General features: G+C 37.4%; 1 protein-coding gene across 3 annotated transcripts in view; it reads right to left on the bottom strand.

The window, feature by feature from the left end:
• Positions 1-15,584, bottom strand: part of LOC128988162 (C-terminal-binding protein) — a 131,000-nt gene that overhangs the window by 100,882 nt on the left and 14,534 nt on the right. Inside the window, exon 1 of one of the 3 annotated variants that reach the window (XM_054409396.1) lies at positions 7,177-7,351. The exons of 1 other annotated variant lie outside the window; for it this stretch is intronic. The gene's annotated coding sequence lies outside the window, so the exon portion shown is untranslated. Of the gene's footprint in view, positions 1-7,176; positions 7,352-15,584 lie in introns of those variants that run through there. One more of the 3 variants, XM_054409394.1, reaches the window with a different exon arrangement.

Raw genomic sequence — 15,584 nt, 5'->3', positions numbered from 1 at the left:
CCAGCGAAGAATTATGAAAAAAATTGGAATTAGGGACTTTTAAAACTAAAAACGTGATTGGCGACAAGCACTGCCTCAGGAAAATTCGTATTTCGCTACACAACTCATTTGGATATTTAACACTGGCCTTAATGGGTTGTCAAGTAACTATGTTGGTTGCGCAAAATAACAAGGAAAAAGTAAAAAAAAGAGTTGACCCATATGTTTAAAACAAGACACCCACAGTATACTAGCAAATTAAAACATGCAGTAGCAGTACAAAAGGGGAAAACACCAGTTGTAACTGGGAGACGGACAGGTGTCCGGAAAGATGGGGACGAGGAAACTTAGGGACACGGAAACTTGGGGACAAATCGGGTTTTGAGCCGAGGGGGAGGCAAACGGAGGCTGACTAAGCTCTGAGGGTGCGTTCACAAAGAAAGCTGGTTACAAGCACTTGTTGGCAAGCGCTTGCAAGCTCGAACCGGCGTGAAAAAAGTCGACATAGTATCAAGCGTGTGTGTTCACAGACAAAGCTTGTGCCGGCTAGCAAGCGCTTGTTACAAGCTCTGACAAGCACGCAAGAACGTTTCGTACTTGTTTTCCGGCGCTTGTTGGCCGAACCAGTCAGTTACAAACTACTAACAGTGCAGTATGGATGTCGATGAGTTGATAGCTCAATTTTAGAGCTTCCAATAAAAAAAAAATATATATCACACGTATTGTGGGTTTTCCCTAGAATGTTCAATAACGTAACCAATAGGACAAATGTAACATTAATGTATTAAGATGATAGACGAACACATTTAATTCAATATTAATTAAGTGTTGGATTTTTATAGATGAAACTTGTATGCTTTTACTTTATTTACCTAGAAAATTAAAACATATGAATATATCTCACAATATTATTTGCATCATAATTAATCAGCTACATAGGGTGCTTAAAACTCCCCTCGAGTATTTTTTAGGTTTTAGTATTAGTCCAAAATTCGTTCTGGTGCATGGATAGGTTGCTTATTCCAATTCCCCCAAAACTGCAATAAAACACTCAATTTTCTTGAGGATGTAATTAAACGTGGTTAACTCCATTCTCATGATAAGAAAAAACCCTCTTTTTGTCCAATTTCAATTGAGGAAATAGATGGTGGTATTCCCCGAACCTACCTCTTCCGCGGTTAATTGCATGAACATCTACTTTCCTTCTACGATTTTTTAATTCTACATTTTCAATCAAAAATAACTCTTCATCACTTGAGGAAGGTATTGTCTCAACCAGAGCTGAGACTACACTGAGCTTGAAATGCAAGCGTTTGTTGTGAACACACAACAGCATTCTCAAGCGCTTGGAACAAGCGCTGAAAGTAAGTTACTTGTAACCAGCTTTCTTTGTGAACGCACCCTGAGACCGACTCTTTAAATCGACTCGTTCTCTATTGTTATTGTACCTAGGTCTAGTTGTAACTACGACTTGTTGTATTTATATCTAGTTCTACCTCCCCTTACATTTTTCACCTTGTTTGAATGGTTACTATTTGTAGAGCTTAGGGACAACAGATTTAGTACATTGAAGTGTATTTGTAGGCTTATTTTATTAATCACGGAGTAAACCCGAGTTGTAAATGATTATTTAAGCATAAATTTTTTAAATAAAAAATGCACTTGAATATTTCTAAAACAGTAGCTTCAACTTCGTGAGGATGTTATAGCCTCCAATTTATGTTATTCGACCGTGAACATGGACGAATTTCTCTCGTTTGTATTAGAACAATAATACAATATAATTCAGGAACAACCCGTGACTAGCTATTACTGAGAAAGATTAAAGAAATACCTGTTGTAAAATGTACGGTACAAAGTATTCCACCTATTGTTTAATCCAAGCAAGCCCATAAACATTCAGTACTTGGAAAGGTAAAGGAAATATGAGTGAACAGAATACAGCGATGTCCCGTTAATCCCCTTGCACGTTTCTCCGAATCGACTTCATTTGCTATTTCTTAGATTTTCCTTTCGAACAGGCCAGTTATTGGGGTGTCAGGTCACTCGGGTCAGTAAACTTTTGTGTAGTTGCGAGAGTGTGATCGACCTCCAATTTACAACCTAAATATTGTTTTGGTTTTACCTGGCAATCGCAAAAGAGGAACTCTAAGGATCAGCTGTTGATAAAACTATTTTTTCTGAATTCTTAAAAGTGGTGGTAGTTTAGGCCTAATTTATTCCTTTGACGTCGATATATACTGATTATCCAAAACACTGATTTGTATGATATTGGACACGTTTTCTTCAATTCTTTACTGCAAACGTCACTTACCAAATACCAATAATGTGACGATATAATATTTCGTCTAAAAACAAATGCCGATCTGTTTAGAAATGTGTTCTTCCTAAAAACTTGCCCTTGTATCTTTAAGTTATAAGTCATTTACAATCAGTGACGTGTTTTGGAATCACTTCCAGGACAATTAATTTAGTGACAAATTTTACACGTTCGTTATCGGTACAGGTTTCTGAAAAAAAAGTATTATTGGTTCAAAGTACCAGTAACCAGTACAATCGGTACATAACTAACTCATGTCACAGACTCGCGGGCAAGAATAACTCGTAAGGGTCAAAGGAATACGAATCAGAGTGAATCAATAGTACTAAGTCTTAAAAAAGAAATACAATTTGATCAATTTTTTGTCAATTGACAATAACTTGTTAATCTAAATAAGGTGAACTAATGATCTCAGGATGAAACTATCAAATTAATTTAACCAGCAACAATGATATTTTGGGAAAAAAACATCGAACAGTAGGCCTACATTTAAAACATTGATTATGCCAAAACCATGAGTAACAACGAATTCAGTCAGTTGGCAGCCTAACATGCAAGGTATGTTGTTGCATAAGGCAATAGTAGGCTTATAGTTATAACGCCAAGCATAGGAATAATCTTCTTACTTACCGTATATCTTTCGCTGTGCACTCCGGTAGTGCCGCGAGGCGCGAAACTAAATTAAAATATCCCCGCCGCAGCAAACCTGCAGACTAAGCTAATTTCCATTTACCTGGCTTGATTTCTACTAAAATATTATACAAATTTGTCAGATTTGTTTCCTATTTATTTAACATTAATTTTAGTAAGTACTTAGGTTTGCTGCTACGGGGAAGAAATTGAGGGGGTGTTTTTTTAATCAAAATGTTGATAGCTTGGTATTAAATAAACAAAATTGCAAAACTTGATTAAAATATATCCATAAACAAGCAAACTACAACAGTTTATGTGTTCTCCATAAGAATAACATGGGACTTATAAATTTACAATTTTTTGAATTATCTTCGTAACCGTTAGACATACAACCACGCTTCAATATACAAAAATATTTCTTTAGCTAAATGTTTTCGCTGAATATTGAGAAATATATTAATTCTATTTATTTGTCTATGATATTACAGACACACACACAAACAGACAAAGCTCGAATTAGAGTACTAGCTGTATGCCCGTTTTACGCACGGGGATCTTATCGTAGTCAGTTGAAACCTTCTTATATTAAGAACAGTAGTTGGTTTGCATATTTACAGATATGCTGGCAAAACTAATATGTATAAAACTTCGCAAATACTAACTGCAAAATTATTGCATAGAATGCGTTTATATTTTCTGAAATATATATTTAACTTACCCAAAATGGGCAAAAAAAAGCTAGCAAACCTAGGTGATTAGGCCTGGATCAATCAGTACTGGACTGATTTTAACATTTTTAGGTTTACTGTTTGGAAATATTAAAATTATGATTTTGAAGTCAATCCCGTTACTATAGCTCTCTGTGAACTGAAACAGGAGAACGATTCGTTCTAAAAGAGTCGTTTCAGAGCCTCGTTCAGCTAATCTCTCCCTCCCCCCCGGTCGAACCCCTATTTGGCCCTAACTTTCCGTGTCCCTAACTTTCCTTGTCCCCATCTTTCCTAAACTCGACGGACAGCGTCCCAGATCTTTGTTTGGGTTAATCCCCTGATTTGTGGCCTGAGGGTAGTGGTCACCAGTGGATGGGTGGGGAATCGAGAATTCTGAATCCCACCGGAGGCGTTAACTTTTTGTCAAAGATTTCGCTTAGAATGCGATTACTTCTTAACTGTACATCTTTTGCTAGAATTTAAGGCGTTTATAATTTTATGATCAGAAATATTTTTCAATTAGTAAACCTTTGTACGATTTTTTTTCATTATCAGCAAGTTTGGTTGGTTTGGTTAGGTTATGACAGTTTAATTTTACAATAATTTAAAAATTATAAAAATGAATTTTAGGCATTTGTAGTTTTATTTTATGAACAGAACTATTTTTTTTATTAAACCTTCATTCGATTTTTAATTATCAGCAAGTTTGGTTAGTTTGGTTAGGTTATGACAGTTCAATTAAATTTAAATTCAACCGACAAACGATACGTTTTGACAGCGACAGTTATAGAGCTAACAATTTGAAGCGAACAGTTCGGCTACGCACGGTATGATGCGGAAGCGTTCGACACCAACCTAGAACCGACAGGTCGAGCAAAGATATTCGATTTAGAGAAGAGTGTTTCGTGTTGGTGACAATTGAGTGCACTGGCGTCAACTCATGTTTCACACATATTAAAGGGTGTATTTTACAATTTGTATGCACTCTTTTAGCGAATTTCCCTATAGGGAAGTAGCTATTACCGTAGGTCTCATGGTAAGACTTAGGCCCGGGACCGATTTACTTTTTCATTTTAATGTCCCCAGAGGCCAAAAACACCATTCGTTCAAATTTTTATATATATATATATTTAGATTTATATATATATATGTGTCCGTGAACACGATAACTCGAGTAATTTTTATCCGATTTTGATGAAATTTGGTTTGAAGGTGTAAGGCGGGATAAACTTGAATGAGTTCGCGATCCAGCATGATCGGACCATGGGAACAGGGTTTTATGGGGTAAAAATTGGTTTTTCTCACTTTTTACCCCCAAAACACAAAATTTCCCAATTTTTCTCTAAACCTTCTTAAAGAGCTTAAAAAAACAAACAATTCAGTATATCAAAGTGTTTTTGTACGGTTATTGGTTATGGAGAAAACTAAAAAAATGGTAAATTTAAAATTTCCATGTTATTCTTATGGAGAATATTGTAAAATGTTGTAGTTTGCTTGTTTATGGATATATTTTGATCAAACTTGGCAAATTTATTTATTTTATAGTAAGCTATCAATATTTTACTAAAAACACACTACTTTATTAGTTTCCTTGTAGCAGCAAACCTAGGTACTCGTTAAACCTAATGTTATTTAAATAGATCAATTGAAAATCAATTCGGCCAAATGGAAATTCGCTTAGACGGCAGGTTTGCTGCGGCGGGGGTATTTTTATAGTTTACATAATTTGGACAGCTGTGTTCAGTTGAACTATGTAGTATTAAAGTTAATTGTATTACAATAATCTTTATAGTAAACAATATACGCTTAAATCGGACTTAAATCTTTATTTGACTAATCCATCATACGAGATTATTTAAAAGAGTATCCACATGCTGAAGTTTTACTTAAAGGAAGATTTAGTTTAGTTTAGTACTAAGAAGAAATCAAACCCGTTACCAATGACTACAGAACCTTATTTTATTGCCGTTACATACGCTGTATTAATGCTAGGCTACTGTAACTTAGCTGGCTACTGTATTAATCTGTGACTTTATGTTAATTCATACAATAGGAACTAATACCCGCGCCGCAGCAAACCTGCCGTCTAAGCAAATTTCCATTTATCTGAACTGTTTTCAATTAAATCTATTTAAATAGGTAACATTAGATTTGATGAGTACCTAGATTTGCTGCTACAAGGAAACTAAAAAGGTATCTTCCATTTTGCGGAAAAATAAATAATAAAATAAAATAAATATAAATTTTATATATAACTTATTGATTTGAACGTATGTTTTTTCACCTCTGGGGACATCAAACGAGTAAATAGCTTATTTCCTATGTGGGAAATTCGCTAAAAAGAACCAAAAACTTAGTTAGGTACAATAGCAAAATAAACGTTCACCACAGTTGAATGACGTGGTGCTCTTTAATTTGTTTACTGCGGATTTGCAGTTCCACTGCCACATAATACGCACATTGTGACATGCGACTTTCTCGGAAGAACGGACAGTTGTTTTATCGCTAAATTGGTACAGTAATTCACTATTATTGGTGTATTTTTATGGGAATTTTCGAGCTTGAGGAACAGGTTGACATCACTGGAGTAGTTTGAGGCTGGAGGGGCCATACTGAACATTACATTTGTAAAACTTGTTACGTGACACAAACTTTTTTAAATCATCTATATGATAAAACAGGGGCTTTTATGAGCATGAGATTGAATACAGATTTAGAAATGGTATTATTGTATTCAATTAGAATTGCCCTGTGTAGGTCAGGTCACTTCTGGTTCTTGTAATGCAGCAACTGGTGACTGGTGGCTGGTGGCAACAAAGCATGCGGCGGTCCTACCGAGAACCAGTGTGGCCAGCCAGACAAAGCGTGTAACGGGACCTGACACTGACAACGCCCCTATCCCTGGGTGAAACACTGAAACGCCAACCTATAATTATTATTGATGCACATTCGATGGTTTACTTGCAAAATACGTAGGCCTATTAGACAATAACATTTACAGCAGTACTTTGTCGCCTTCTTAACATATCAATCTCGCAGCCAACAAATTGGTAGTACTATAAGTAAAAAAAATAAGTACCGTATGCCCAAATTACTTAAGGGTCATTCGCATAAAACTTAATACTGTATAGGTACCTACTGTTAATTCAAAATGATTGTTTTAGGTAGATTCTTTTGAACTCTTCTACTTAGCAGTGCGCTGTTTATTCTTATTTTTAAGATTATAATTCTTTTAATGTTATTTTTATTTTTGCTTATGCTACTTATACTCTAAATTCACTTTTCAGAGATATACTTAATCAAACTTAAAAATTAGGATCATTCAAAACAGATCCACTTCCAGCCAGTAAACTGTTTATTACATCTTTAAATGTTTAAAACTGCCGGTTTGATCAACTGTAGACGGACGCCAGTCGTCCGGCGAAAATGTTGCATGCAATTAACTTTATTAATAAATACCGGCTGATTGCTTCGGCAAATGAAGCGAGCGCGAACTGTGCTGCGGCTGAATCAATATTGACAACAACTACTGACCTCGATGGTATGTGGTGAATGAGGATCGGCGCACTGAACTGTATATCCAAAGACACAAGTATCACTACACACAGAGACACATACACAGACGCGACACTGACACACACCGCCACGCCACAACAGACGACACAACAGCGAGGTGCGAGCAGCGGCCGCGACTGACGCGATGGGATGTGTGAGAGAACCAAGCCCCCCTCTCACCACCCCTCCTCAAGCCGCACCACACCGCGCCGCACAGAGATAGTTGACAGGTCCGAGTCCGACTTGGACTGACCGTTCGCCATCTTGAATCCGGAGTTTCCCCCTTCCTTCCTCCAGACTTCACGGCCGACTTGCAATGTGCGTTTAGCGTTAGCGACCCACCACCGCTCTCGCTCTCACTCTGGGCCGGCACGACCATGGCACGCTGATAATGGAACACAAGTTAACCGATGTGAACGAAGAAACGGAGAGTTTGAATTAATCAAATTAATATCATAACAATGTGACTGTGTATAACGCGACTACGATACAGGACACACACTACTATCGCAATTAATGTTGTATGCAAGAAGTTATAAATGCACAACAGTAGCAGCAATACGCACAAGTACGTACCACCGTACGTGTGCAATAAAGTACCTATAAAAAAAAACAAGAGACCTATCAGTTTCAAATATTAACACACTAGCTGTACCCGCGGGCTTCGCCCCGTTTAACTTCATAAGTATTCGCATGGCTCATTCACGTCCTGGTTGAAGTTCGTTCGCTACGCTCACTCACCTTTAGGTTGGAGCTCGTTCGCTGCGCTCACTTGCCTTCAGGTTAGCTCGTTCGCTACGCTAACTCGCCTCCAGGTTGAAGTTCGTTCGCTACCCTCACTCACCTTTTGGTTGGAAATTAGCTGTTGTCATATATTTAAAAAAAATTAATAGTGCTGCACCCTGTTGGTAATCCTTTTAACTTTTATGCTATTGAATATCATAGAACAGAACCAACTTGTTTAATTGAAACAGCTGTTAAGATTCATTAATTCCTTTTAAATATGAAAAATCATAAGATTAACATGGGGAACTACAGAGCCAATGGGGCGGAGCCCGAAAGGGTTTTTGAGATAAGAATATGCTTTAATGTTAATCGGGAATGTGAGCTATCATCATGCCAAATTTCAGCCCAATCCGTCCAGTAGTTTATGCGTGATTGAGCAACACACACACAAACACACACACAAACATACACACAAACTCACAAACTTTCAGATTTATAATATTAGTAAGATTAGAAGTTTGTAATACCGTATACAGTTTTTATCTACATAAGATTGTTAGGCAGTTTAGTGGTTACTCTACCGTAACCCAGTGGCTCGGAACCCACACTAAGCTGCCTCTGTATCGGAGGTCTCCCTCAGTGAAAACCACGCGAAGCTTGATAAGCAGTTTATTATATATATTGGAATAAACATTTAATAAAAAAACTACTTATACTTCATGAGTAGTGAGAGCAAGTTGTATGGAGACGGGATTATGTAACGCTTTCACGGGGACAAAACCCGATACGAGCTTCCCTGCACCTCTCTGCCAAACAAAGGAGGATAATTTCACAAGTCGGCGAGAGCGAGAGGGCTTTTACTTGCGACCCCAACCTTACGCATTGCGACGTTTTTGAAAAATTCTCCGAGTTGCTTCAACACAGCGTTTCACTACAACTCGGCTCCACTAATTAATTGGTGTTACGAGTTTCTACTCTAATGTTTATTTATTAAGAAAATTGAATAGATTTTAAATATTTGTATTGCAATGAGTTGGTTCGTAGGGTTTATTGATATTAGAATATTTAACTACCGTAAATATAACAAAAACATAATAAGCTGGTCAATATTTTAAGAAAAGTAAGTTTTTGTGCTAATCTATTAAGAATTTTATTGGGAAAGCTCGAGTATAATTAAAATTTAAGATTCAAAATACAAATTACCACAAGGGGATTGCACTGGTGATGGATCTGGTATATCGAGTAAGTGGATAATACTTACAGAATATTTCAAACTCATACAACCATTAACAGACCGCAACCTACCGATTGGAATCGGCATTTGGAATCCAGAATGAAATTTGGTGAGTCGGTGGCTCAGTCGGTAGCGCCACAGAATTCAAGGCCCAAGGCATCGCTGTCGTGGGTTCGGATCCTTGTACTTTTTATCAATACAGTTTACCCAATACTGTACCGGCTCACTCCATGCTTTGCTGTATACGTCCCACGCCAAGGTCCGGGGTTTAAATGCTAATCAGTGATTAAAAAGGGGTCTATCTAAATCCATGTTATACTGGCTTATTATAAAAATTTTGGGTGTCTTTTAAATATGGAGACAAACCAATTGAATAGCCGCCTCGTGGCTAGCAGGTCCGCGCATGATGAGCTTTGCTTTCCATATCTGGTTTCAGTATGATTAGCAAACTGGTCTTGACTGGAGACATGGACCAGCCACTACGTCACCACGCCCACATTGCAGCATCCAGGGACCGGGACAGGGTCCAGCTACTACCAGCACCAAGTAGCGAGGACAGGGACTAGCTAGCGCGACCAAATGCGGGGACCAGCTACTTTGTCACAATCCCGTCTCCCGAGCGCCGAGCAGGCTATATGGCATAATTTTGCAGTTTTGACAGCCGACTTGGAATTCACAAAAGCGACGAAGTGCGTTAAAGGGGTGTCCAATTGATCATTGTAGACGATCGGCACTGGAATGACGTTAATTTTACATACATTTCATTGCAGAAATGATACGTCTCGAATTCTAAATTAACATTTAATGAATATTTTGTTTATCATTACCAACTGTCGTACTTTTGATATGCTCACACTTGGGAGGTAACCCTCGTCACTTCTGCATCACTGAGCAGAACCTTTGGTAATTTATGGCCTCGGCGCTTGGGAGACTAGGCGCTCAGGAGACGCTACGCTTTGTCACTACCAGCGTCTGGGGATGGGGGTCCAGGTACGCCACCTAGCTACAATTGGGACTGGGTCAGCCACTACATCACCACAAGTGTCCAGGTACGGGCGCACTCGAATCAAGCACGAAAATTGAGGCCAGCACATAAACCGCGCACATGGGGGAGAGGAGATAGCCCCCAGGGCGATAAACCTACACATATTAAACCACTCACATCTACCCTTCCGAGAAATCTCATGTTGTATTTTACTAGTAGTTACCCTACATGCGATGAATTAACAATAGATGCCCTGAAGCTGCTGAAGCCTCACAAGCATGGTTCACTTTCCGAGTCTCCGTTCTGCAGTCTGAGTCTACCTACCGGTGTCGCATGAAAAAGGGGAACTCCCACTACAAACTCATACATCCACACCACAGTCACACACACACACACACACACACACACACACACACACACTATCTCATCTCTCTGGCCTTCCCGGCTTTCTCTTGTGTTGCCGCCAAACTCACCGTACTCGCGCGCATCTAGCCAACCAACCTGCAGCCTGTACCTGAACCTGACCGTCGTATGCTACAGTATACACTGATCCTACTGAACAAACCAAACTAAAAAAAATCAATGTCTTCAGAAGCAATGTCTATCGCTGCTGTGGCGGTACTTAAGTCACATTTATTGGACAAATAACTAGTATTAAGTTATACTAAAAAATCACTAAAATGTGTCCAGCCTACCGAATCGTGTCATTTTTGGACGGGTTTGTTAAAAATATGAACAAAATAACGAAAAAAATGTTTCGATCAATACAATACATAGGCCTACAATTTTTAAAAGGAATTTAAAAATAACTTTCTTTACGGTGGTTTTTTTATTTAGAAAATGGTGTTAATACACAAACAATGAACATGAACAAGATGAGACAAATCAAACTATATATTGAGCAAATTCGAAAGAATGGTTTACCTTTGTGTTAAGCTACTCTTTGCATTCCATTGCATTTTAGAGTTAGCGCAATGATGATCCAATAATCCAATAATTTTAATTAATAATTAAAATTGCTACACGCAAATGCTACTTTCTAAACACCGTGCGAATGATTCGAAACCGAAGGTTTCTTTTAGTTTGAGACCCCACAAACAATGACGCTTGGCTGTGCACGCAGTTCAATCTAGTACAGTACAGTTAAACTCAAAATACTACATAATGATGGTGATATGAAAATGTATAGTTAAAAATTCAATCCTCTATTTCCACGCAAGTACGCTGCTTTTTAGGGACGAAAACAAGCTGACTGATTAAAAAAAAATCTTTATTAAGCTTAAATATTGAAATTCGCGTTTCTAGGGGGGAGATGTTTTTACCTTAAAATCAGTCAAAAACAGCTACATAAAATCGGACTATATTCTAAAAACAAAACATTTTACACCCTGTTCAAAGAGAGCGAAATAACAATCTATATAATTAATACGCTACGTGAAACTTTGTCGGTTGAACTCCTCCGCCATTTCTTAACCGATTTTATCCATTGATGCCTTATTGGAAAGAGCGTGTCGCGTAGATTTTGCAAACTTGCCCTACGTTTTTTAAAAAGTCCCTTGGGCTCTGCCCCAGTGACTTTGAAAGTTCCCATGTTATCCTTATGGAGAACATAATTGTTTACATTTTGATCAGCTGTATAATTTAATTGCTGTTATTTATTTTTCAATTCAACGAGTGCATTGGGTACATTTACTGATTTTGTTGAAATGTTTACTACTTAAATTTACATTCGTACATATTACAATGTAAAAAATCGAGAAAGACTGGGCAATTTTATATATTTTACCATATAAGAAAAATGAATTGGCAGGGTACTGTATTTCTTGAGCAATCATTGAAATAACCGATTTTTTAACCATGGAAACATAGGAAAGTCATAGAACGCCACCAAGTAGAAGAAATAGAGATTTAAAAAAAAAACATTTACTATCGTTATCCCACAAACAATGAACAAGGATGATAGCCGAAGTGCTACTAATTTTGTAGGAAACACGGACTTAACTTTAAGATGATTGGCAAAGGAAAACACTCTAAGGCTGAATTAAACTGGTACGGCAAGGGCATTAAATATATGTTTTCATAAAAGTCAATTGATTTTAAAATAATATGACTACATCCAAGAAACCTTGATAAAACTTTCACTGAAGGATTTGCATTTTTCACATTACCACCTGAACAACATTAGGCCTTTCAATTCTGAATTTTTTCAGGTAAACCTATATATTAATTTGAAACTGTTTTTCTTTGTCATAGCTAAATTGAGAGAACGGCTGGGCGTAGAAACTCGGTAGAGGTGTCTAAAGAAAGGTCTTGGTCTGTAGATGAGCCATCAAAAGAGAAACGTGGTAAATTCCCTTGGGGCTCTGCCCCAGTGGCCTTTGAATTCCCATCCCATGTTATTCTTATGGAGGAAAAACTGGGTTTTTGGCCCAGCTAATTTGAGAGAACGGCTGGGCGTAGAAACTTGGTAGGGGTCTCTAAAGAAATGTCTTGGTCTATAGATGAGCCATCAAAAGAGGAACGAGGTAAATTCCCTTGGGGCTCTGCCCCAGAAGCCTTTAAAGTTGCCTCTTCAATTTTGTTTACCTTATTCATAATTCTACACTACTTTGAAACAGCTGTTAATATTTAAATTGTGATTTATTGAATTGTTCAAAATGAAGTACAGTATTTGCAATGGGGGTATTTTTCTGATTTTAAAATCGATTTTATTCTGCATAGTGTCATGTTTTGCAATATAATGTTCTATTACCAAATCTGTGGAAAATCCTAATATCACAGTAACTCTTAAAATTATTTCTTATGGAGTTAACTTATATCTATTGTATGGCTTGGTTTCTGCCTTTTTTTACCACTTCTTGGAGATTGTACGTAGTTGATATTCTTTGGCGTATTGCATCTGTAGACGAAACTTGGGTTGGTGAAATTATTACAATGGAAAAAAGCGAGAAATCCTGGACAATTTGATATAGGCTAAAAATAAAACTGAATTAACAATATGCTACATTTCTTGAGCAATCATTGAAATAACCGATTTGCAAACAATGGAAACATAGAAAAAGTCATGGAACACAACCAAGTAAAAGAAAAGAAATAATGTTTTTCTTTCATTTATAATCGTTATTATAGACAACCTAATGCGGCTATGAGAGGGAAGAATTTGTAGAAACACTAAAAAACAAGATCAGCTTTTTGAGAAAAGATAAGTATTTACAAAAGATTTTGATTATATCTAACTGTTGCGTAGATCGTGAGTATTTCCATAACCTTCGTGAGTCGCCTGTAATGCTTCGCAATTGCTCAAATTCGAGCAACAGGTACACTAGTATAACTCACGTTATAACAGTTTAGGCCTGGCGCACACGGTCGATTTTTCGATCGGCCGATTAAAAAGTCGGCCAAAAATAAATCGCCTTTGATTTATGTCTAGGCGCACACGTGGCGATTTTTTAGTCGAGAAATGGACTTTTTTTAGTGCGTTTAAGCTATCCTAAAATGGACTTTGTTGAATTAACCTGTGTTTGTGATCTTATACTGTAATTAGTTCAAAGAAAAAAAGAAGACAACTTAAAAATTGGGTTCATCTGATAGTAAGGCAGAGACTTTTAAATCGACAGTTTTATAAACCATACACTTTACGTGATGACAGTAAAAAGCTCTTTAATTACTATAGAATGTCTGTTGAAAGTTTCAGTTTTTATTATAACAGCTGTGGCCTTTTTTAGCAAAGAAAACAACACAACTCACACTGAAGTACTGAAGTTCACTGACTTCTGTAGACAACAACAAGCGACTGACCGATTTTTTTGTCGACCGTGTGCGCGGACTGATAACAACCTGTACGTTACAGATTTTCGGGCGACAATCGCCTCGCCTACGAATCTGTGGCAAAACCCAGATTTTAAAATCGGCGCAATTCTCGATCGCCTGTGCGCGCGCTTCCATTCAAATACATATTGCACAGATCGGCCGATGAAATAGTCGCCTCAAAATAATCGCTCGTGTGCGCCTAGCCTAGCAAAATTAATGCCAATTGAAGCAAATAAAATTGTGACAGAGAGGTTATGCAGAAAATCAGGCAGTTCTTAAGTAATGTAAACAAAATATTATCGCTAAAAAAATTACTGAAATTTGTAAACGTACTGGCGACAACGGGTATTACTATGCAGACTACAATATCATTGACGAAGATCAACATGTACAACTTAATGCGTCTATGAGTGGGAAAGATTTGTAGAATACACTAAAAAACCAGACCAGCTTTTGAAAAATGATAAAATATTTACAAGAAATGTTGATTACATGGAACTGTTAGGTATGTAATTTATGATTTGAGTCGTTTAAACTCATCGGAAATTATGACTTTTATTCGTTTTTAAATAAGTTTATTTTTTACTGTAACTACTTTACTTCTTTGCAATTGCTCGATTTCGAGCAACATGTACACTAGTAAAGACTTATTACTTCGAACAACCAAGGCCCCACTAGAACCCAGCTGTACAAACTAGACATAAATTATTAAAGTTTTGCTGTATCATATGTTTGAGCAAGATTTTAATGTCCTAGTTTGTAATCTAACACACCTGTATAAACAGTAGTGATATTTCGTCCGCTGAAAGATGTGGGTCAGGGAATTGAGAGACAATGGACTGATAAGCGTCGCCGCTGTGTTTTTGCGCAAGCGGGCCCAAAATTGCACGCGATTGCGACAAAAGCACAATGGCTGGAAACGACACGTAGGAAGTAGCTTACAACACACCGCTACAGTGACCACCGCAAGATCGCAGATCGCACCAGACCACCGTACAAGAGTGAGGGATTCATTACTGATGCGATCAACCAGATTTAACACATACATACGGCAGTAAAGTTGGTCCCGGATTTGGCAGAGTTCTAAGAGACCGAGTTTGCAACTCTCGAGGTACATAACACTGCATTAATTAGTACAAGTTGAGTGCCGCCACAACTTGCCTTTAGCACCACACCGCGCGCCGTATATGGTTTAAAATAGAACAATGACACACATTAGCATATTAGCTTTGTTAATTTTAAGCTTTTACTTTTGTCGAAATCAATACAGAGAGTGCATATTTGTAAAACATGTATTATGAGAGTAACTTTAAATCTATACTTCTATCACGTTGAGATTAACTATGTAAATGCAAATATTTACGTTGTATATTATTCTACAATTACGTCCATAAATTAAAGCATTAACAGGGCTTGTTTGCTCCCTTTGGAGAATTTCTGACATCAAAGCCTACTGGCAAACACACTTTACAAACACTAAAAAGTAACATGAGTAAAAAATAAATTTGGCATAGAAGTTTTCTAATTCATACTCGTAAAATACAACAACAAAAACCAACAAATATTGGCAACAGTTTCGTCTAAAGAACCCATCAACAAACTACAGCGAATCAAATTATAAATTGACTTAAA

This window comes from Macrosteles quadrilineatus, unplaced genomic scaffold (genome assembly GCF_028750875.1).
Source record: "Macrosteles quadrilineatus isolate MER2022 unplaced genomic scaffold, UCM_ALF_1.0 Scaffold_2__2_contigs__length_208266976, whole genome shotgun sequence".
Lineage (NCBI taxonomy): Eukaryota > Metazoa > Arthropoda > Insecta > Hemiptera > Cicadellidae > Macrosteles > Macrosteles quadrilineatus.
The sequence above is the reverse complement of the archived record's forward strand: the minus strand, read 5'-3'. Positions and strand labels throughout refer to the sequence as shown.